Source organism: Schistocerca gregaria, chromosome 4, assembly GCF_023897955.1.
Source record: "Schistocerca gregaria isolate iqSchGreg1 chromosome 4, iqSchGreg1.2, whole genome shotgun sequence".
NCBI lineage: Eukaryota > Metazoa > Arthropoda > Insecta > Orthoptera > Acrididae > Schistocerca > Schistocerca gregaria.
The window spans coordinates 749,726,460-749,749,089 of NC_064923.1; the positions used below are offsets into that span (position 1 = coordinate 749,726,460).

The 22,630-nt window shown below is 42.3% G+C and overlaps 1 pseudogene; it reads right to left on the reverse strand.

Moving 5' to 3' along the window:
* Nucleotides 1-7,320: 7,320 nt before the first annotated feature.
* Nucleotides 7,321-7,438, reverse strand: LOC126268532 (5S ribosomal RNA; annotated as a pseudogene).
* Nucleotides 7,439-22,630: the final 15,192 nt, after the last annotated feature.

Below are 22,630 nucleotides of genomic sequence, written 5' to 3' on the forward strand. Positions count from 1 at the left end.
AGGAATAAAGTTATGCATCGGCCAAGAACTTTTTATCTACTGATGGATTCAGGCCCAAAGTTTTACTTCCAGCGTGGAGTTGTGATATTGTTTAAAAGAGGTAAATAATTTAATTGCGTTTACTCTTTTAATAATATGTGTAGGGATTTACCCATCTGTTTTTCTTTTTAATTTCTAAAATTTCTAACTGTTATATTTTAGCCCCCTTTTCCTCTGTGTGTATGACTTGTACACCTATGATGTATTTGCGGTTTTTGTTAATGCAATGTTCCTCAACGGCGGAATCAGGATTCTTCAATCTCCAGCTTCTGTGATGTTCTTTAAGCTTGGACAGACGGTGAGGTCAATCCGCACCAGGCTTAAAGAACATCATAGAAGCTGGAGATTGAAGAAGACTTGCGGAACATTTGCGTTAGCAAAAACCACAACACTGATCCTTCTGGCTGTGAGCATTCCCTTTCAAAGGGAAGATACAGATGGCACTCAGGTACCTATCCGACTACGTTATATGTTTGTGAACGACGTTGAAACCATTATCAGTACATCTTTACCTCCCAGGTGGAATATGACGTTATCGAAGAAAATCAACGTCGTCTCTTCAGGTACACTATTTGTTTTCGATAGTCTATGTCATATATACGTAACAGCCTAGAGAAACAAACTGGCAACAAGAACTGGGAGTAAGAAGATGGTATATTTTGGGTAAATCCTGATTCTTAACCTCAAAATCGCAGATAGAATAGCAAGACGCATGGCCTGTACCACTGTGTTTACAGACTTAAAAAAGACGTACCACTCTGTTGACAGAATGTGTCTGTTCATACGTACATAACACTGATAATCCAAAACATTATAACTGCCCACCGTTAGATACAACCTGATGCCGTTGACGGCACGTGACGCGGTAACAAAAGTATGTAAGCGTGAGGCGTTGCAACCAGGGCGCGATCGCCAGTTTGTCTATTGAAGCTTTCTTGTATGAATGTATGTCGACTCCAGTGTTCGCACTCAAAATCTTACACGATCTGCAACGGGCGAGCTGTGCCCTGCAGACGTGCATCATGACCATATGGCGTGACTGCAGTGTGTGAAAGTAGCGGAGAAGAGGTTAGAGAGTAGTTACATTTCTGGAACTATAAAAATTTATAACTGATCTATAAATAGCCTGAGGAACATCATATTAAGTTCATAACCTTCTGTTGTGTAAAGGAACAATCTGTCAAAATCTAAATTCGATAACTGTCATAGTTTGGAAGTTACAAAAAAAAGTCAGTACAAAAAGTAATTATCCGACACTTACAAAACTATATATATATATATATATATATATATATATATATATATATATACGTTTCGTGATTTTGCTGTAGTAATAACTTTAAGAATTTCAATACTAAATTTTCAGTTTGTAAGTCTCTATAGGAACTTGCAAGTGTTCCAGCTTTGTATCGTGGGAACGAATCCACCAGTGTTTCCCCTACTAGTGGATGACGGATGTCCAAGCACGTTTGAATATTTAAGAGACAGCCAGAACATTCGCGACTCTATAGTTAAATTCGAGACGTAAAGTACAGCTTAAAGTTTATTTCATTTCATTTGTTTCGCAAGAGAGTTTTGAGCTGCTTATTTTAATGACGTCAATGAGCTGAGAGCAGTGGTTGGTTCTTTCCAGATTTTGGTGCGAGCCGCGCCCTGAAAGTTAGTTGTGATTGGCCGTAATTATGTATAGCCAAGTGAGACGGTTTGCCACCTAACGCATGAGATAGAGGGGCTTGCAGAGGCAGAGAGAAGAAGGAGTGGTGGACTAGCTTTCGAAGGAGCCGGTCATGTTGAAACTGTCTGAACGCATTATGTATAAAATGAAGTGATGTTGTGACTTCTGCGTTTCGGTACAGTGATAAAGGTAGATAGTGTTTACCATTAACTATCTGTGAAATTTTAAGAGCCGAGAGATATTTTGTTCTGGAGGAAATCGTGTGTGTAAAGTCTGAACTAAAAGCAGGGCGGTACTAAGTAAAATTTTTTTACTGAGTATTTATGGCGATCAAAAACTTTATTTAAAGACAATCACTGAATACCGAGTGCAAAAGTAAATAGCAGTTTATTGACTGTGTTACTCTCGTAAATAATTTCGGAATTAGATAGGAAAAGTTCTGGCTGTTTGAGTGTGACGAGGACTGGGAACAGGAAATTAAATGATATGAACACATGTAGGCTGATCATCTTGCTAATAGCAATAAAAAATCCTAATGCAAGTTTAAAAGGACCTTTGAACTTAGATATTTGAACAGCAATCCATTTCCGATTTATTATTTAGAGTTCACAAGACTATTTTCAGCTTTTTGTACTTATAGCGGCCTCCGACGTGTACTTATGAACTCTCAGTTTCTTCAACACAGATTTTCTGAGACCTCTTAAGTAGCTGCATTCAGGAGTTACGTGTGCAGATCTGTAGCAGTATCGAGGTAGGTGGACAATTCATGTTGCAGAACCACCGTCGATGTGCGAAAGAGAGCGGATCACACAGGAAAGGGGGATCTCCCTAGGGAATATAAGGGCAACAAATGGGGAAATCCGTTGAGATAAGCGACTTTAACAAAGGGCTTGTTATTATCATTACGCAGAGCCTGTAAAAGAGTATCTTGAAAACATCGAAGCTGGTCGAATGTTCACTGCTACTATCGTGAGCATCTACGGAACGAGCTAGAAGGACAATGAAGCTACCACCAGGCGTTAAATGACTGGACGTCCAGGACTCTTCACAGAACGTTGGGCTCGAAGACTTGTCTGCTCTGTGAAGTAGGACAGATGGTGATCTGCGGCATCTCTGCTGAAAGAGTGTAGTGTTGGTGCACCATTCATTCATCGTACAACGTTCAATATAGGGCTCCATAGCAGACCGCCTCTACGTGTTCACATGTTGACGCACCAACGACATCGTCAGTTACGATTGCAGTGGGCTCGGGACCATCGGGAGTAGACAGCAGTTCAATGGAACAGTGTCAGCTCTCCGGAAGAATAGCGCTTTGGGTGCACAAGGTCGATAATAGTCTACACAAACGACGTCACTGAGATGCAGCGCGTCATGGACATCGGCTGGTAAGAGCAGTGATATGCTATGGAAAACATCCTCCTGGACTTGCATGGGGTCTGTGATAGTAAACTGAGACACTTTAACAGCTGCGAACCACCTGCATCGCGTCACGCTTGACGTCTCCCCCGAAGGCGACGTAATTATCCAGCAATTTAACTGTCAGTGTCCCGGAGCCAAAACCATGCTACAGTGGTTTGAGAAGCGTTATAGTGATCTCACGTTGATGTATCAATTTCCAAATTCGCCTGATGTAATCCTATGGGACTTATCTCGGTCGCTATCGGGCGCATCTTCGCTCACACAAAACAGAGGTCCGTTTTATTTTCGAATTACATGACCTGGTCGTAGACATCGAATGCCACATACCTCCACAAACATATCAACAAACTTCCCGATCCCTGATAGGCATAATCGGTGATGTATTTCGTTACAAAGAAGGACAAGTAAGCTATTAAGCACGTGGTCATAATGTTTTGGCTCATCAGTGCATTTTCGTCTGGTATCCAGAAGGAACGTGTTACTGGTTTACTGCACTATGTTGCATTCCTACATCACAACTTTTGTAATTTATAATTCGAGACTACACTATACAACACTTTCCCCCATTAACCATGGACCTTGCCGTTGGTGAGAAGGCTTGCGTGCCTCAGCGATACAGATAGCCGTACCGTAGGTGCAACCACAACAGAGGGGTATCTGTTGAGAGGCCAGACAAACGTGTGGTTCCTGAAGAGGGGCAGCAACAGTCTGGATGATTGACTGATCTGGCCTTGTAACAATAACCAAAACGGCCTTGGTGTGCTGGTACTGTGAACGGCTGAAAGCAAGGGGGAACTACAGCCGTAATTTTTCCCGAGGACATTCAGCTTTACTGTATGGATAAACGATGATGGTGTCCTCTTGGGTAAAATATTCCGGAGGTAAAGTAGTCACCCATTCGGATCTCCGGGTGGGAGAAAGGAAACTGTCGTTCTACAGATCGGAGCGTGGAATGTAAGATCACTTAATCGGGCAGGTAGGTTAGAAAATTTAAAAAGGGAAATGGATAGGTTAAAGTCAGATATAGTGGGAATTAGTGAAGTTAGGTCGCACGAGGAACAAGACTTCTGGTCAGGTGACTACAGGGTTATAAACACAAAATCAAATAGGGATAATGCAGGAGTAGGTTTAATAATGAATTGGAAAATAGGAATGCGGGTAAGCTACTACAAACAGCATAGTGAACGCATTAAAGTGGCCAAGATAGATACGAAGCCCACACCTACTACAGTAGTACAAGTTTATATGCCAACTAACTCTGCAGATGACAAAGAAATTGAAGAAATGTATGATCAAATAAAAGAAATTATTCAGATAGTGAAGGGAGATGAAAATTTAATAGTCATGGGTGACTGGAATTCGGTAGTAGGAAAAGGGAGAGAAGGAAACGTAGTAGGTCAATATGGACTGAGGCAAAGAAATGAAAGAGGAAGCCGCCTGGTAGAATTTTGCACAGAGCACAACTTAATCATAGCTAACACTTGTTTCAAGAATCATAGACGAAGATTGTATACATGGAAGAAGCCTGGAGATACTGACAGGTTTCAGATAGATTATATAATGGTAAGACAGAGATTTAGGAACCAGTTTTTAAATTGTAAGACATTTCCAGGGTCAGACGTGGACTCTGACCACAATCTCTTGGTTATGACTTGTAGATTAAAACTGACGAAACTGCAAAAAGGTGAGAACTTAAGAAGATGGGACCTGGATAAACTGAAAGAACCAGAGGTTGTACAGAGCTTCAGGGAGAGCACAAGGGAACAATTGACAGGAATGGGGGAAGAAATACAGTACAAGAAGAATGGGTAGCTCTGAGGGATGAAGTAGTGAAGGCAGCAGAGGATCAAGTAGGTAAAAAGACGAGGGCTAGTAGAAATCCTTGAATAACAGAAGAAATATTGAATTTAATTCATGAAAGGAGAAAATATAAAAATGCAGTAAATGAAGAAGGCAAAAAGGAATACAAAGGTCTCAAAAATGATATCGAGAGGAAGTGCAAAATGGCTAAGCACGCATGGCTAGAGGACAAGTATAAGGATGTAGAGGCTTATCTCACTAGGAGTATGATAGATACTGCCTACAGGAAAATTAAAGAGACCTTTGGAGATAAGACAACCACTTGTATGAACATAAAGAGCTCAGATGGAAACCCAGTTCTAAGCAAAGAAGGGAAAGCAGAAAGGTGGAAGGAGTATAAAGAGGGCCTATACAAGGGCGAAGTACTTGAGGATAATATTATGGAAATGGAAGAGAATGTTGATGAAGATGAAATGGGAGATATGATATTGCGTGAAGAGTTTGACAGAGCACTGAAAGACCTAACGACTAACGCATACGACTGTGCTTCGCAGCCTGAAGGAACGCCTGGGTATGCGAAAAACTGCATCACGATAGGTTCCGTATGACCTGACGGAAATGCAGAAATGAATGCGTTACGACGATGCTAAGACGCATTTGGAGTGCTATGAGGCTTTCTTACGCCATATCGTAACACTGGATGAGACATGGGCCACATCGTACGAGCCAAAACTGAAACGGCAACCCAACGAATGCGGTCATTATAGGTCACCGCGAAAGTCGAAAGTATGGTGAAAATTATGGTGATTCTCGTGAACGTCTCTGATGGTGTTATCCTAACGCATTACGTTCTTCCACGGCAGACCGCCAATGCCCAGTATTACTGTTCGTTTTTGGAGCATCACCTGCCACCAGCTTCGTGAAAGAAGCAGCGACACTTTGTGCGTAACCAACCCATCATTTTGCACGACAATGCGCTGGCGGATACAGCGCAATCTGTGGCTGCTCTGTTCGGTCGATGGGACTGGGAAGTACTGTACCATCCACCATACTCCCCGGACTTAAGTCCTTGTGACTTTGATTTTATTGCGAATATGAAGGAACCACTTCGTGTCCTTCGCTTCAGAACTGTTCCAGAGATTCTACAGGCAGTAGACCGCTCCGTTCGCACCATCAACAGAACAAACTCTGCTAACGGTATACTACGCCTTCCACATCGCTGGCAACGGGTTCTATATAACTCCGGTAATTACTGTGAAGGACAGTAACAGGAGCAAACAAGTAACTCTTTGGTATCGATTGTGAATAAATAGTTGCCACTATTTAAGTTCCAACCCTCATGTTTGTGATATTCTACTGCTGGTTGAGTAATAGCTCTACACCAATATCCCAAAACACTGGTCCACAAACAGAGTGCTTCGACAACTCTGTTTCCGGAGAATTCTGATTTCACCTACCTGGCTATGCAGTAGTTTAGTAGCCTGTTACAGACACACCTGATACAGTAAATCTGCTTCAGTTTTTTGAGCAGATCAGGACACCGAAAATTACTTAATTACTTCAGCTATATAAATCGTTATGCTTATAACGCACTTGTCGCCTGAGGTTTTCACACTACGCGTTGCGAGAATTACGGCATCCTTTTGCGATTTCCCTCTTCTGAAACAGTGCTACATGAGGCTCATGCCATTTGTCTGTTTCGTATGTTCCCTCATTCGGTGGCACAGAAGCTTTGCTGCATTTTCGGCGCCGGTTAGCCGCGCGGTCTAGGGTGCCTTACCACGGTTCGCGCGGCGCCACCCCCCCCCCCCTCTCTCTCTCCCCCCATCGGAGGTTCGAGTCCTCTCTCGGGCAAGGATGTGTGTGTTGTCCTTAGCATAAATTAGTTTGAGTTAGATTAAGTAGTGTGTAAACCTAGGGACCGGTGAACTCAGCAGTTTCGTCCCGTAGGAAGTTACCACCACTTACATTTTGGCTAGAGCATTGACGAAACAAATTGCTCCGTAAAATTTCAGTTTTGTTGCCTTTTTGTCATCCCCTTTACTGGTACAAGGGTATTCGAAATTTTGCAGGTTCTTGGCTCCAGTCCCTGCAAAAGACATTCTCAAAGTTGATATGGCAGTGGGTGACCGCACCTTGTTTGTTGCAAGTTTGTAAAGAAAATAAAAAATAAACTCCGTTCGAACAGGCCTTGGAAGGAACAGCGGTACCGACCGACCGCCGTGTCATCCTCAGCCCATAAGCGTCCCTGGATGCGGATATGGAGGAGCATGTTTGAGGTCAGCACACCACTCTCCCGGCCGAATGTCAGTTTACGAGACAGAAGCCGCTACTTCTCAATCAAGTAGCCCCTCACTTTGCCTCTCAAGGGCTGAGTGCACTCCGCTTGCCAACAGCACTCGGCAGCCCATATGGTCACCCATCCAAATGCTTGCGTAGCCCGACAGCGCTTAACTTCGGTGATCTGACTGGAACCAGTGTTACCACTGCGGTAAGGCCGTTGGCGCAAGTTTGTACAGAAAACCCATAATATCGATTACAATTTGATCTTTGATGTATGCCTCCCTCTTTTCCACTCTTGTTTGGTGCAATGGTTTGTTCTAACGGTGTTTTATTTGTCAGCAGACACTCAGCCTTCTTTGTCGTTCTGTTTGCCCTACGGATCCCCGGTAGTATCACCTCGCTTGCACTGCGCTGCGTCTTAAAGAGTGTGGGTCGGGAATTATTACCCCTTTCCAGTTCGAAACGAATCTTGGCATCGCCTTGCTGGTGCCGTGGACAACAACCTCGCCAATTCTTTGGCCTTCGCGTCATCGTCAAATCCGCTTCATCGCAATGGTTTTTTTTTCAGTTTTAAATTCATAATGAGTTCTGTATGTATCAGCGTCATCCATTATTATGTATTCAGGTCGTATCTTTCTTGTCTCCACTGTCGGCTGCTAGTATGAATGGGTGGTTTGTTATGAATCTGTGGTTTGTCTGTAGTTGGCACTTTAGGATTCCTTAGTTGCCATGAGGTTTTATGGAATGTTGAGGGCAGTTTAGCCAACGTTCGTGTAGAGCTATGAATACGACTACTTTCGGTCAGACAGGCATAAGCGGTCACCGGTCAGTATCCATTGTGAGGTTGGTACGGTAGAAAGCGCTTAGGCTCCCTGGGCCCTTCCGGGCTGCTGCGTAGACACCGGTGACGGGACAGATTTTACTCTTCCCTAGGACGCTGGTGAGTAAGGATGCTCTGAGTAGTATCCCTAGTTGATAAGTTGAGGCGTGTATAGAGCTATCATGCCGCACCAACAAACCCAGTCAGGAAATGGTATTAATTACAAAAGTATTCAGTATATTCGATGTGATCTTTTGTGCAACTTAAATGTGTCGTGGACGAGCGGTGCCGCCACGTGATGTATAGTTTGTTACTTCCGTGAGTCGAAACAAGGCCCCGGGAGTAGACAACATTCCATTGGAACTACTGACGGCCTTGGGAGAGTCAGTCATGACAAAACTCTACCATCTGCTGAGCAAGATGTATGAAACAGGCGAAATACCCTCAGACTTCAAGAAGAATATAATTATTCCAATCCCAAAGAAAGCAGGTGTTGACAAATGTGAAAATTACCGAACTATCAGTTTAATAAGTCACGGCTGCAAAATACTAACACGGATACTTTACAGACGAATGGAAAAACTGGTAGAAGTTGACCTCGGGAAAGATCGGTTTGGATTCCGTAGAAATGTTGGAACACGTGAGGCAATACTGACCTTACGACTTACCTTAGAAGAAAGATTAAGGAAAGGCAAACCTACGTTTCTAGCATTTGTAGACTTAGAGAAAGCTTTTGACAATGTTGACTGGAATACTCTCTTTCAAATTCTAAAGGTGGCAGGGGTAAAATCCAGGGAGCGAAAGCTGTTTATAATTCGTACACAAACCAGATGGCAGTTATTAGAGTCGAGGGGCATGAAAAGGAAGCAGTGGTTGGGAAGGGAGTGAGACAGGGTAGTAGCCTTTCCCCGATGTTGTTCAATCTGTATATTGAACAAGCAGTAAAGGAAACAAAAGAAAAATTTTGGAGTAGGTATTAAAATCTATGGAGAAGAAATGAAAACTTTAAGGTTCGCCGATGACATTGTAATTCTGTCAGAGACAGCAAAGGACTTGGAAGAGCAGTTGAACGGAATGAATAGTGTCTTGAAAGGAGGATATAAGATGAATATCAACAAAAGCAAAACGAGGATAATGGAATGTAGCCGAATTAAGTCCGGTGATGCTGACGGAATTAGATTAGGAAATGAGACACTTAAAGAAGTAAAGAAGTTTTGCTATTTGGGGAGCAAAATAACTGATGATGGTCGAATTAGAGAGGATATAAAATGTAGACTTGCAATGGCAAGGAAAGCGTTTCTGAAGAAGAGAAATTTGTTAACGTCGAGTATAGATTTAAGTGTCAGGAAGTCGTTTCTGAAAGTATTTGTATGGGGTGTAGGCATTTATGGAAGTGAAACATGGACGATAAATAGTTTGGACAAGGGTGCTACAGAAGAATGCTGAAGATTAGATGGGTAGATCACATAACTAATAAGGAGGTCTTGAATAGGATGGGGGAGAAGAGAAGTTTGTGGCACAACTTGACTAGAAGAAGGGACTGTTTTGTAGGACATGTTCTGAGGCATCAACGGATTACCTATTTAGTATTGGAGGGCAGCGTGGAGGGTACAAATCTTAGAGGGAGGTCAAGAGATGAATACACTAAGCAGATTCAGAAGGATGTAGGCTGCAGTAAGTACAGGGAGATGAAGAAGCTTGCACAGAATAGAGTAGCATGGAGAACTGCATCATACCAGTCTCAGGACTGAAGACCACAACAACAACAACACCGTGTGTGAATTTCTCGTGTGCTTTGCGGAACGCTTGCGTTAAATTTTATTTAATTTATCGTCCAATTTGTACTGAAACTATGTCTTCAATTATTTTTAACATTTAAATACAGACCTACAGAATTTTCACAGTCCAAGACAACTCTGACTTAACCTATTCATTTATTACCCACAATATACAAGCCCAACGCAATCTGACTGCTCTGTAATGACGACATGACTTCAAATAATTAACTCAAAAGAATGCCCCTGATTTAGAAGAAATCTTAGCAATAACCCATACATTTTGTAAGTCACTTACCTCACAGAAAATCTTCTTAGCTAGAGCAGCTACAGCGAGCAGCAACTACAGCCTGCTGAATAAAAAGATTTTAACTACTGTACGCTCTAACTACTAGTAGACTTATGGTTAGCGAAGGAAGATTTTGTTGAAGAGCAATGTATTTAGCAGATTTTACCTTAATCATGTGCCATCCAGTTCCAAAAATTGTATAATAATAATTCCACTACCCGAACATTAGCAGATACATTAATTACCATTTTGCTATGTATGTCCTAACAACACTGAATCTCCATGAAGGATACACGTACAAACTGTCAACTGTCCACTTGCTAACTGCTAACCGCTGACTGCTAGCTGCAAGTCCTTCCAACCACAGAGTCCCTTACCGAGGGAGCAGAACGCTGTCAGTAATATTAATACAGTCTATAGCGCTGCCAACATACAAACATATAAACAGATTACTTACAGTATACATAGTAGCCCGTACTCTGCTGCATCACGTGCTTTTCTTTGAAAAACGTGTGGCTCCAATTCGACGTAAACATCTCTTGTGCTCGAATTAAAAACTCAGTTTCATCGCAGAATAAATGTGCTCACGTTTGGTAAATTTATTTACTGAGTTGTACGGAATTTCGGAAGTGGATTTTGTTCTCCTAGACTGATCGCTGAAGCCAGCCGCGCTCTGACCCAGTGAGCTGACATGTGGAGCAGGAAAACTTTCTCCTAAATTCTATCCTTTGCTGTGTTAGTAATCAGTGTAACGTAATGTGTGTTATCTTGACCAGTAATTTAACAGACTCCCCCCCACAAGAGTCGGGTAAATGGTTGCTTTGTTTAACGTGCCATGTGTCGAGATTCACGTTACAGCATTCCAATTAATTGTGCTTCAACTTAACATCTGGATGTGCGATACTTTTGATGAGAAAATAAATATTAATTATTGCTAAATTGAAACTTCCTAGCAGATTAAAACTGTATTCCGGACCGAGACTCGAACTCGGGACCTTTGCTTATCGCGGGCAAATGCTCTACAATCTGAGCTACACAAGCACGACTCACGCCCCGTCCTCACAGCTTTACTTCTGCCAGTATCTCGTCTCCTACCTTCCAAACTTTACACAAGCTCTCCTGCAACCTTGCAGAATTAGCACTCCTGGAAGAAGGGATATTGCGGAGACATGGCTTAGCCACAGCCTGGGGTATGTTTCCAGAATTTGATTTTCACTCTGCAGCGGAGTGTGCGCTGATATCAAACTTTCTGGTAGATTAAAACTGTATGCCGTACCGAGACTCGAACTCGGGACCTTTGCCTTAAGCGGGCAAGTGCTCTACCAAGGCAAAAGTACCGAGTTCTAGTCTCGCTCCGGCACACAGTTTTAATCTGCCAGGAAGTTTCATATCAGCGCACACTCCGCTGCAGAGTGAAAATCTCATCTATTGCTAAATTATTAGCTATTACACCTCACTGCGCCTTTCCGCTCCCTATTCATGATTCTTAAAATCAGTCAGTTTGCACCTGCACTTAGCAATGTTCCAATGATTTTTATCATGGTTATTGTATATCCAATGCATGGGTTTGTATTTTATTAAATTATCAATTAATCTGTGAGGTGGCATCTTTTAATCAGTTTAATTAATTAATATTAAAATAAAATTGGCCAGCTAATCAGAAATTTTGTGTTTCGTACTTGGCGGGTAAACCGAACATAGGCTCTACATCCATAGTCATTCGTGGGATTGGGGAAATCAGAGAAGACATGTTTTGCGAAACTGATCTTCCCAGTACCTTGCACTAGTAATAGGGGACAGGTATCTTTCAACTGAATGTCAGCGTCTAATCATTACCTACGTCTGTAATTGTGAACTGAATGAGATCATGGTCACATGTTCCAAGTCAGTTGTAGCTTGTGGTTTGTAATGTGATCACTGACTTTCGAGTTTACTAGTGTGATATCTATATCTGATACCACACCTGCCCGATTTTGGAAAGCAGGCGAGTTAAGAGGCCTATTAAAGACATAAATCCCAAGTTCTATAGAGGCCGTCTTCTTTCATCAGTTACTCTGCAGTGCCACAGTGTTGATTTCGCATTTGTGTCCGTTACGAACATGTCGTCGCGTGGACGCAGTATTACTGATGTTTTCCTTTTTTAAAAAAAAAATTCTGTATTTGCTTGTTTGTTTCGACTGTATTGACAATGACATTGAGTGTCTTCTTACTCCTACTAAAGAGAACGTCAGGTAGGGTCAGTAGTTCCTCTGCGTTTGTAGTAAGCTGTTGACCGTGAGCTGAATATGATTAACTTCCTGGGTAACAGCCAACGTTATCGTACAGCATACTGGAAGAATGTGCCTAACCAGGAGCACACATCCTCCAGTTTAACTATTCTCATTGCGTTCTTACACGTTTCGTAAACAGGTCTGGAGTCCGATCAGAAACTTCTTCCATTTCTCTGTGATGTCCATCGCTGTTTATGGTCTCTTCGTGATTCCTGTTATCATCTTTAATTTCTCCTGTAATCTGCGGATTTTCGTAGCCTTCCTCTCCTAACTGTTGCTTGCTACCACATTATGCCGTTGCAACATGTTGCGCGCTGCCACACTTTGCATTCATTCCATTTTAAAATTGTTCTCATTTTAAATAATCCTCTTTCAATATTCCATGTCTAGAGGTAGACATACTGACCGTTCCGTGTCTTCTCGTTTCACTCTCCACGCTAGACTAGGATCTTTTGCCTCTTTCTGCAACCCGTTTTATTTTTGACGGATGTTTCAGTTTCTTCCAAATATAACCCTACCACTATTACCGTAATTTAGTATCTTTTACCTAAATAACAGATAACCCCGTCTCTGTGTTGCCACTTATAACCCTCTCACTAAATTTAGTTTAGTTTCGAAATAAAGCACACTGTGAGAGGATAATCCTGTTAATAGGGAAAGCTAATCAATAGAGTTACCCTTTTTACAGGATTTGACCGTGTGTTGTGTGTATGGCTAAGTAAATAAGAATATTCAATTCTTTTCCTAAGAACGGTTAGGAAGAAACTCATTATCATTAGTATTATATTGAAGCTAAGACAACTCAGTTCCAAGTTCATTTAGTGGTTTAAATTATGTACTAATGGTCGCCAGCCTATCCAGGCAGTGAAACAGTGAAGTATTGGAGAAGCAAAACTATAAATTTTGCCTATTTACTTGCTACTGTTTAAGTTGCTTCTTCAAATAAATATTACTCTACGTAAACAATGATGGTGTAGACACTGGAATTATTTGACTACTACACCCTTAAAAATTACGTTTTCTCAAAAGAAAAAGCCCAGTAGATAACTTTAAAAGCCCAGTAGATAACTTTAAGGAAGCTAAAAAAAATAGTCAGGGTGGTACGTTTAGAGTATTTTCCACAACGAATTTTCTTAAATACTAAAATACTTAGACACTAAAGCATACACTTTTTGTACTGAACATTTCACTTCAAGGAAACTTGTTTCTTAATGGAATTTACTTTCAAAAGCTATTACTCTTTGAACTAACTCAGTATAGACGTCTAACACATTCTACTACATTTGCTTTAATTTCACTGAATTTTACGTAAGCAAACTTTTTCTATAACATTTTTCAGTAGTTAAGAAAACTTTTAAAACAAGAATAGTTTGACTTTATTTCTCTGTAATGTAATAAAGTATGGACGTGTTATTACTCAAACTAAAATCTTCATTGCGCCTTTCAATGAAGAAAATAAGACTACATTACTTTAAGTCTAGTTCAAGATGAAAATATTTATGAACTCTTTAACTTTATGATGCAAAATTACATATAAATCTATTCAATTTACACTCTTCCACTACAGAGACGTAATTTAGTTATTGCATCATTTAGTCCCGCACACATATATCTCATTATTTACACAAAAACGGTTTAAATGGTGCCTCTTTATTTTAACTTCGCACTTCGTAAGTCTGTAAAACATGATACTCGGATTAATCAAACAAGAGGAGGAAACCCTGTGGCCGGCCTGTGTGGCCGAGCGGTTCTAGGCGCTTCAGTCTGGAACCGTGCGACCACTACGGTCGCAGTTTCGAATCCTGCCTCGGGCATGGATGTGTGTGATGTCCTTAGGTTAGTTAGGTTTAAGTAGTTCTAAGTTCTAGAGGACTAATGACCTCAGGAGTCCCATTGTGCTCAGAGCCATTTGAACCATTTTTTTTTTTTTTTTTTTTTTTGGATTCCTATATCGGTGTATGATTGGGATAAAACCATTTTTTTTATTCAATAATGCATATTCACAAATAAAATAGAGTTTAAATTAATTGTTCACGCTGTACGAAAGTAAAATACCAACAAAAAAACTTCTCTGGTGGCTATAGGCTTGGGTGTGGCGAACAGATACACTACCCACGGTACGACCTGCGCGTATCTTGCTGTATATGATAAATTTCTCTTCATGGCGTCGTTCACTTTTACACACAGTAGCCCAACAGCTCGCAGCTATGCCGTAAGCCGTTTGTAGTCTTCATCCATACATTATCCAGATACAATACAAAGAACTTCAGTCTCCAGTATAGCACACTTTACTTTACATATACGAAAATATAGTACCAATTTTAAAGCAAAAATTATAATAATTTAGATGAACCATAAACAAATAGTGTTATTCAAAGATGACATGTAATTTTACAATTCGGCTTATCAAAGGAATCGGGTTGAATGGTTTTCTTGCTGGGGGGTGTCATATCCTCTGCGACTATCGCCTTGACAATTGTTGCGCTTGTAGTTAGTCTATGGCTTCCTGTAGTGCTTGTTAGCAGATCACTCAGTGGTGCAGAATGCACATCCCCTTATACGAATTTCCCGTTCCAGGAATGTCTGGTGCGTCCCCAAGTCCTTAGCTCGATGGCTCATGGAACGCCGTTCAGGGACAGGCGTTTAACTCACTGAGGCTTTCTTGCTGTGTATTTCTCTTCATTTACACGCCCCAACTTCCTTTGGGTACTTCTTTCACATGCTCTGAAGAATTTTCGTTTTTCAGAGCGCTTCTGTTCAACATGACACGACGCAGGTAATTGCTTAATTTCTCATACAACGTAACGATAGTGCAGGAATTGTTTCATCGCAGCTCTAGTATATTACCGCACACGCGGCGTCATGAAATACGTTTTCTGTTTCAATTGGGCGCGTAAATCAGTGCACCGCCGATGTACAACAGCTGAAGCTTTTGAAATGGTGGAAATCGCGAGCATTAATAAAGTAGAGGAAACCCGACAGTACGTTTTGATACAGGCGGGGCTGTTCAATTGTGCGTGATGATCAACGACCCCATAAAACATTCCTGAAGTAGGCGGTGGCATCCCGCACATCGCGACGCACCTCACACATCAAGCACAGACTGTTTATATTTACCGCTTGTTATAATTCTTCGGTTCTCTTGTTTTGTCACGTCCTGTGACAAATGAATTGACTCCTGGGAGCGACTACGGACTGCTCACTATCTTTAAAGCACAATAACGAAAATGGAATCCAAGAGAAAAATCTTTCAATACCGTACATGCATTGTTTCTCTACAAATCACCGTTTCATTAACATGTCGTAAGTGAAGTTCCTTCTTGGCGGTGCGGTAATCAAGATTGTCTGTCGTCCTCTTGTCAATTTAGCCAGCTTCTCGTCTCTTCTCACCATTTCCACACGGCTTCTTTCCATGGATCAGTGCGCCTCTCTCAGTATTTGATTTTCTTGACCGCGATAAGAGGTGGGGAGCCTATAGCACGACATTTGTAAACCGAACGAGTGGGCAATCTCAGGTTTTATAGAGTTTCCCTGATCCACAAGAAATCGAATACCAGGACAGTTCTTCTGTTAAATCCACTATCGATTCGCTATGCCGTCCTTATCTGATCATAAGATGTGTTCCGTCACCAATAAAGGTACGGAGAATCCTAATGTTACATTTTTCTTCGATTTGTTAAACATTTATAAGTTTCATGGAATACAGCCACAGGTGCGTAGTAATTATATTTTTCCATTTCAGGCGTTTTGTGAATTTACTTGTCAATGCTGCATTGAAGGCGCCACGAATTCCTTTCCAGTGCTAACTCTTCATCTCAGAGTAACACTTGCAACATACGTCCTCAATTATTTGCTTGACGTATTCCAATCTCTGTCTTCCTCTACAGTTTTTGCCCTCTACAGCTCCCTCTAGTACCATGGAAGTCATTCCCTCATGTCTTAGCAGATGTCCTATCATCCTGTCCCATCTCCTTATCAGTGTTTTCCACATATTCCTTTCCTCTCCGATTCTGCGTAGAACCTCCTCATTCCTTACCTTATCAGTCCACCTAATTTTCAACATTTGTCTATAGCACCACATCTCAAATGCTTCGATTCTCTTCTGTTCCGTTTGTCCCACAGTCCATGTTTCACTACCATACAATCTACTCCAGACGTACATCCTCAGAAATTTCTTCCTCAAATTAAGGCCGGTATTTTATATTAGTAGACTTCTCTTGGCCAGAAATGCCTTTTTTGCTATAGCGAGTCTGCTTTTGATGTCGTCCTTGCTCCGTCCGTCATTGGTTATTTTACTGCCTAGGTAGCAGAATTCCTTAACTTCACTGATTTCGTGACCATCAATCCTGATGTTAAGTTTCTCGCTGTTCTCATTTCTACTACTTCTCATTACCTTCGTCTTTCTCCGATTTACTCTCAAACCATACTGTGTACTCATTAGACTGTTCATTCCGTTCAGCAGATCATTTAATTCTTCTTCACTTTCACTCAGGATAGCAATGTCATCAGCGAATCGTATCATTGATATCCTTTCATCTTGTATTTTAATTCCACGCCTGAACCTTTCTTTTATTTCCATTATTGCTTCCTCGATGTACAGATCGAAGAGTAGGGGCGAAAGTCTACAGCCTTGTCTTACACCCTTCTCAATACGAGCACTTCGTTCTTGATCGTCCACTCTTATTATTCCCTCTTGGTTGTTGTACATATTGTATATGAGCCGTCACTCCCTATAGCTTACCCCTACTTTTTTCAGAACCTCGAACAGCTTGCACCAATTTATATTGTCGAACGCTTTCTCCAGGTCGACAAACCCTATGAACGTGTCTTGATTTTTCTTGAGCCCTGCTTTCATTATTAGCCGTAACGTAAAAAATTGCCTCTCTCGTCCCCTTACTTTTCCTAAAGCCAAACTGATCGTCGCCTAGCGCATTCTCAATTTTCTTTTCCATTCTTCTGTATATTGTTCTTGTAAGCAGCTTCGATGCATGAGCTGTTAAGCTGATAGTGCGATAATTCTCGCACTAGTCAGCTCTTGCCGTCTTCGGAATTGTGTGGATGATGCTTTTCCGAAAGTCAGATGGCATGTCTCCAGACTCATATATTCTACACACCAACGTGAATAGTCGTTTTGTTGCCACTTCCCCCAATGATTTTAGAAATTCTGATGGAATGTTATCTATCCCTTCTGCCTTATTTGACCGTAAGTCCTCCAAAGCTCTTTTAAATTCCGATTCTAATACTGGATCCCCAATCTCTTCTAAATCGACTCCTGTTTCTTCTTATATCACATCAGACAGATCTTCACCCTCATAGAGGTTTTCAATGTATTCTTTCCACCTATCTGCTCTCTGATCTGCATTTAACAGTGGAATCCCCGTTGCACTCTTAATGTTACAACCGTTGCCTTTAATGTCACCAAAGGTTGTTTTGACTTTCCTGTATGCTGAGTCTGTCCTTCCGACAATCATATCTTTTTCGATGTCTTCACATTTTTCCTGCAGCCATTTCGTCTTAGCTTCCCTGCACTTCCTATTTGTTTCATTCCTCAGCGGCTTGTATTTCTATATTCCTCATTTTCCCGGAACATGTTTGTATTTCCTCCTTTCATCAATCAACTGAAGTATTTCTTCTGTTACCCATGGCTTCTTCGCAGCTACCTTCTTTGTACCTATGTTTTCCTTCCCAACTTCTGTGATGACCCTTTTTAGAGACGTCAATTCCTCTTCAACTGTAATGCCTACTGCGCTATTTCTTATTGCTGTATCTATAGAAAACTTCAAACGTATCTCGCCACTCCTTAGTACTTCCGTATCCCACTTCCTTGCCTATTGACTCTTCCTGACTAATGTCTTGGACTTCAGCCTACTCTTCATCACTACTGTATTGTGATCTGAGTCTATATCTGCTCCTGGGTACGCCTTACAATCCAGTATCTGATTTCGGAATCTCTGTCTGACCATGATGTAATCTAATTGAAATCTTCCCGTATCTCCCGACCTTTTCCAAGTATACCTCCTCCTCTTGTGATTCGTGAACAAGGTATTCGCTATTACTGGCTGAAACTTTTTACAGAACTCAATTAGTCTTTCTCCTCTTTCATTCCTTGTCCCAAGCCCATATTCTCCTGTAACCTTTTCTTCTACTCCTTCCCCTGCAACTGCATTCCAGTCGCCCATGACTATTACATTTTCGTCCCCATTTACATACTGCATTACCCTTTCAACCTTCTCATACACTTTCTCCATCTGTTCATCTTCAGCTTGCGACGTCGGCATGTATACCTGAACTATCGTTGTCGGTGTTGGTCTGCTGTCGATTCTGATAAGAACAACCCAGTGACTTAACTGTTCACAGTAACACACCCTCTGCCCTACCTTCCTATTCATAACGAACCCTACACCTGTTATACTATTTTCTGCTGCTGTTGATATTACCCGATACTCATCTGACCAGAAATCCTTGTCTTCCTTGCACTTCACTTCACTGACCCCTACTATATCTAGATTGAGCCTTTGCATTTCCCTTTTCAGATTTTCTAGTTTCCCTACCATTTTAAAGCTTCTGACATTCCACGCCCCGACTCGTAGAACGTTATCTTTTCGTTGATTATTCAGTCTTTTTCTCATGGTAGCCTCCCCCTTGGCAGTCCCCTCCCGGAGATCCGAATGGGGGACTATTCCGGAATATTTTGCCAATGGAGAGATCATCATGACACTTCTTCAATTACAGGCCACATGTCCTGTGGATACACGTTACGTGTCTTTAATTCAGTGGTTTCCATTGCCTTTTGCATCCTCATGTCGTTGATCATTGCTGATTCTTCCGCCTTTAGGGGCAATTTCCCACCCCTCCACCCTCTTTCACAAGACCGTTGGCAGAATGAGGCTGACTTCTTATGCCGGAAGTATTTTGATGATGATTCCTACCTATGTAGATTGGGTGCAACAAAATATTTTCTCATTCGGAAGAGAAAGTTGGTGACTGAAATTTCGTAAATAGATCTCGCCGCGACGAAAAACGTCCTTGTTTTAATGACCTCCATCCCAACTCGCGTATCGTATCTGCCACACTCTCTCCCATATTACGTGATAATACAAAACGAGCTGCGCTTTTTTGCACCCTTTCGATGTCCTTCGTCAATCCCACCTGGTAAGGATCCCACACCGCGCAACAGTATTCTAACAGAGGACGAACGACTGTAGTGTAAGCTGTTTCTTTAGTGGATTTGTTGCCTCTTCTAAGTGTCCTACCAATGAAACGCAACCTTTGGCTCGCCTTCCCCACAATATTATCTATGTGGTCTTTCCAACTGAAGTTGTTCGTAATTTTAACACTCAGGTACTTAGTTGAATTGACAGCCTTGAGTAATCGAATTCCACCTGATTACTTTTGGAACTCATGTGGAGCACCTCACACTTTTCGATATTTAGCGTCAACTGCCACCTGCCACACCATACAGAAATCTTTTCTAAATCACTTTGCAACTGACACTGGTCTTCAGATGACCTTACTAGACAGTAAATTACAGCATCATCTGCGAACAACCTAAGAGAACTGCTCAGATTGTCACCCAGGTTATTTATATAGATCAGGAACAGCAGAGGTCCCAGGACGCTTCCCTGGGAACACCTGACATCACTTCAGTTTTACGCGATGATTTGCCGTCTATTACTACGAACTGCGACCTTCGTGACAGGAAATCACGAATCCAGTTGCACAACTGAGACCTATCCGTATTTTTCATTTGCTGAAGTACCTGAATCAGGTGAATGATTTTATAACATTTGAATCTTCTAAGACTTCCCTTCAAGAAACGATACATCACTTTAGTCTCATTTTAGTTTACCAAAATAATGGTTAAAACTCTGGTACTTCATCAGCACGGTTCTTATCTAATGAGCTCTTTAAAAACAGAAATGTTCCTTTTAGGATGGACCAGACACTGGTAGGAAAGTTTGTTCGTTTTGTTTGGCATTAGGACGCAAAAACGAACTGGGGTCATACGCTCCCGAGTCAAAACTAAAGAACACGAACACAGATAGGAGCTAAACGACTATAAGTCAGTCCCAGTGGACAGAACAGGAGACAGTTAAAAACAGGCAAGTGGAAAAAGGGCTAAGAGAAAAACAAAAACACCGTAGAGAAATGAAGGTTCAAAACTAAAAATTAAATTGCCTTCGCCATATTGCTTCGGCGCATAGAAGGTAAAACGGGGTCGACAGCTAAAACGGCTGCTAAATCAGACGTCGAAACCAGGCTGGAACGTATTGTTAAAAAAAGTGCATTCCACTAAGAAGTGGCTGACAGTTGAAATTTGGGCGCAGTGTGTACAGAAAGCGGTGGTGTAGCGCCACTTATCAAATGACGATGGCTAAAAAGGCAGTGCCGAATACGCAGCCGAGTTACAATAATCTCCTCCCAGCGGGAGGGCCGAGAGGAGCTCGTCCAAGGCCCTGGGAGAAGCCTGATGAGCCGAAGCTTATTCCCCTGAAGGGAGGACCATTGGGGATGTCAAAGGGATACCACCTCCTGACAAACGGCAACGCAGAGATCATCGGACGGAATATAGGCACTCGCGGGCTGAGGTACGAGGATTGCAGCTTTGGCAGCAGCGTCAGCAGCCTCGTTTCCTGGAAGACCGACATGACCAGGGACTCACAGAAACATGACACTAGCTCCACGAAGAGTGAGCAACTGACAGTTGTCCTGGACCTGCTGGACTAAGGCATGAGCGGTGTACAGCGCACAGTGACTTTGCAGGTCACCGAGTGAGTCTGAGCAAAGAACACAACTGGAAAGGCCGTGTCGCCGGATGTACTCCGTGGCCTGATACAAGGCGAAGAGCTCGGCTGTAAATACTGAAGCCGATATCGAAAGACACGGGCGCCAATGACGAAGGCACACCAGACCACCCGGTCAGTCCGAGAGCCATCAGTGTATACAGAGGTACTATCGTGAAGTTCAATGCGAAGGTCGTGAAGGTACGAAAGTAAACTTACATTTCAATATTATCATTACCGATGTGGGTTACCGATTGTTATGTTTTTTACCGTAATTATTAGTAGTATTCGACCGTAATTTTTGTTCTACACGCAACTTAACAAATCGCTTCGAGAGATAAAGCTGTCATCATCAGATCGTAAAATGTAGCTCATGACGTTAACAAAGTACACTACTGGACATTAAAATTGCTACACCACGAAGATGAAGTCCAACAGGCGCGACATTTAACCGACAGGAAGAAGATGCTGTAATATGCAAATGATTAGTTTTCCAGAGCATTCACAAATGGTTCGCGCCTATGGCGACACCTACAATGTGCTGGCACGAGGAAAGTTTCCAACCGATTTCTCATACACAAGCAGCAGTTGACCGGCGTTGCCTCGTAAACGTTGTTGTGATGCCTAGTGTAAGGAGAAGAAATACGTACCATCACGTTTCCGACTTTGATAAAGGTCGGTTTGTAGGCTCTCGCGGTTAAGGTTTATCGTATCGCGATATAGCTGCTCGCGTTGGTCGAGATCCAATGACTGTTAGCAGAGTATGGAATTGGTGGATTCAGGAGGGCAATACGGAACCCCGTGCTGGATCCCAACGGCCTCGCATCACTAGCATTCGAGATGACAGGCATCGTATCCGCATGGCTTTAACGAATCGTGCAGCCGCGTTTCGATCCCTGATTCAACAGATGGGGACGTTTGCAAGACAACAACCATCTGCACGAACAGTTCGACGGCGTCTGCAGTAGCATGGACTATCTGCTAGGAGACCATGGCTGCGGTTACTCTTGACGCTGCATCACAGAGAGGAGCGCCTGCGATGGTGTACTCAACGACGAACCTGGGTGCACCAATGGCAAAACGTCATTTTTTCGGATGAATCCAGGTTCTGTTTACAGAAGCATGATGGTCGCATCCGTGTTTGTCGACATCGCGGTGAACGCACATTGGAAGCGTGTATTCGTCATCGACATATTGGCGTATCACCTGGCGTGATGGTATTGGGTGCCATTGGTTACAAGTCTCTTGTTCCATTGACGCACTTTGAACAGTGGACGTTACATTTCAGATGTTTTACGACCCGTGGCTCTACCCTTCATTCGATCCCTGCGAAACCGTACATTTCAGCAGGATAATGCAGGTCCTGTACGGGCCTTTTTGGATACAGAAAATGTTCGACTTCTGACCTGGCCAGTTCATTCTCAAGATCTCTCACCAATATAAAACGTCTGGTCAATGATGGCAGAGCATTTGGCAC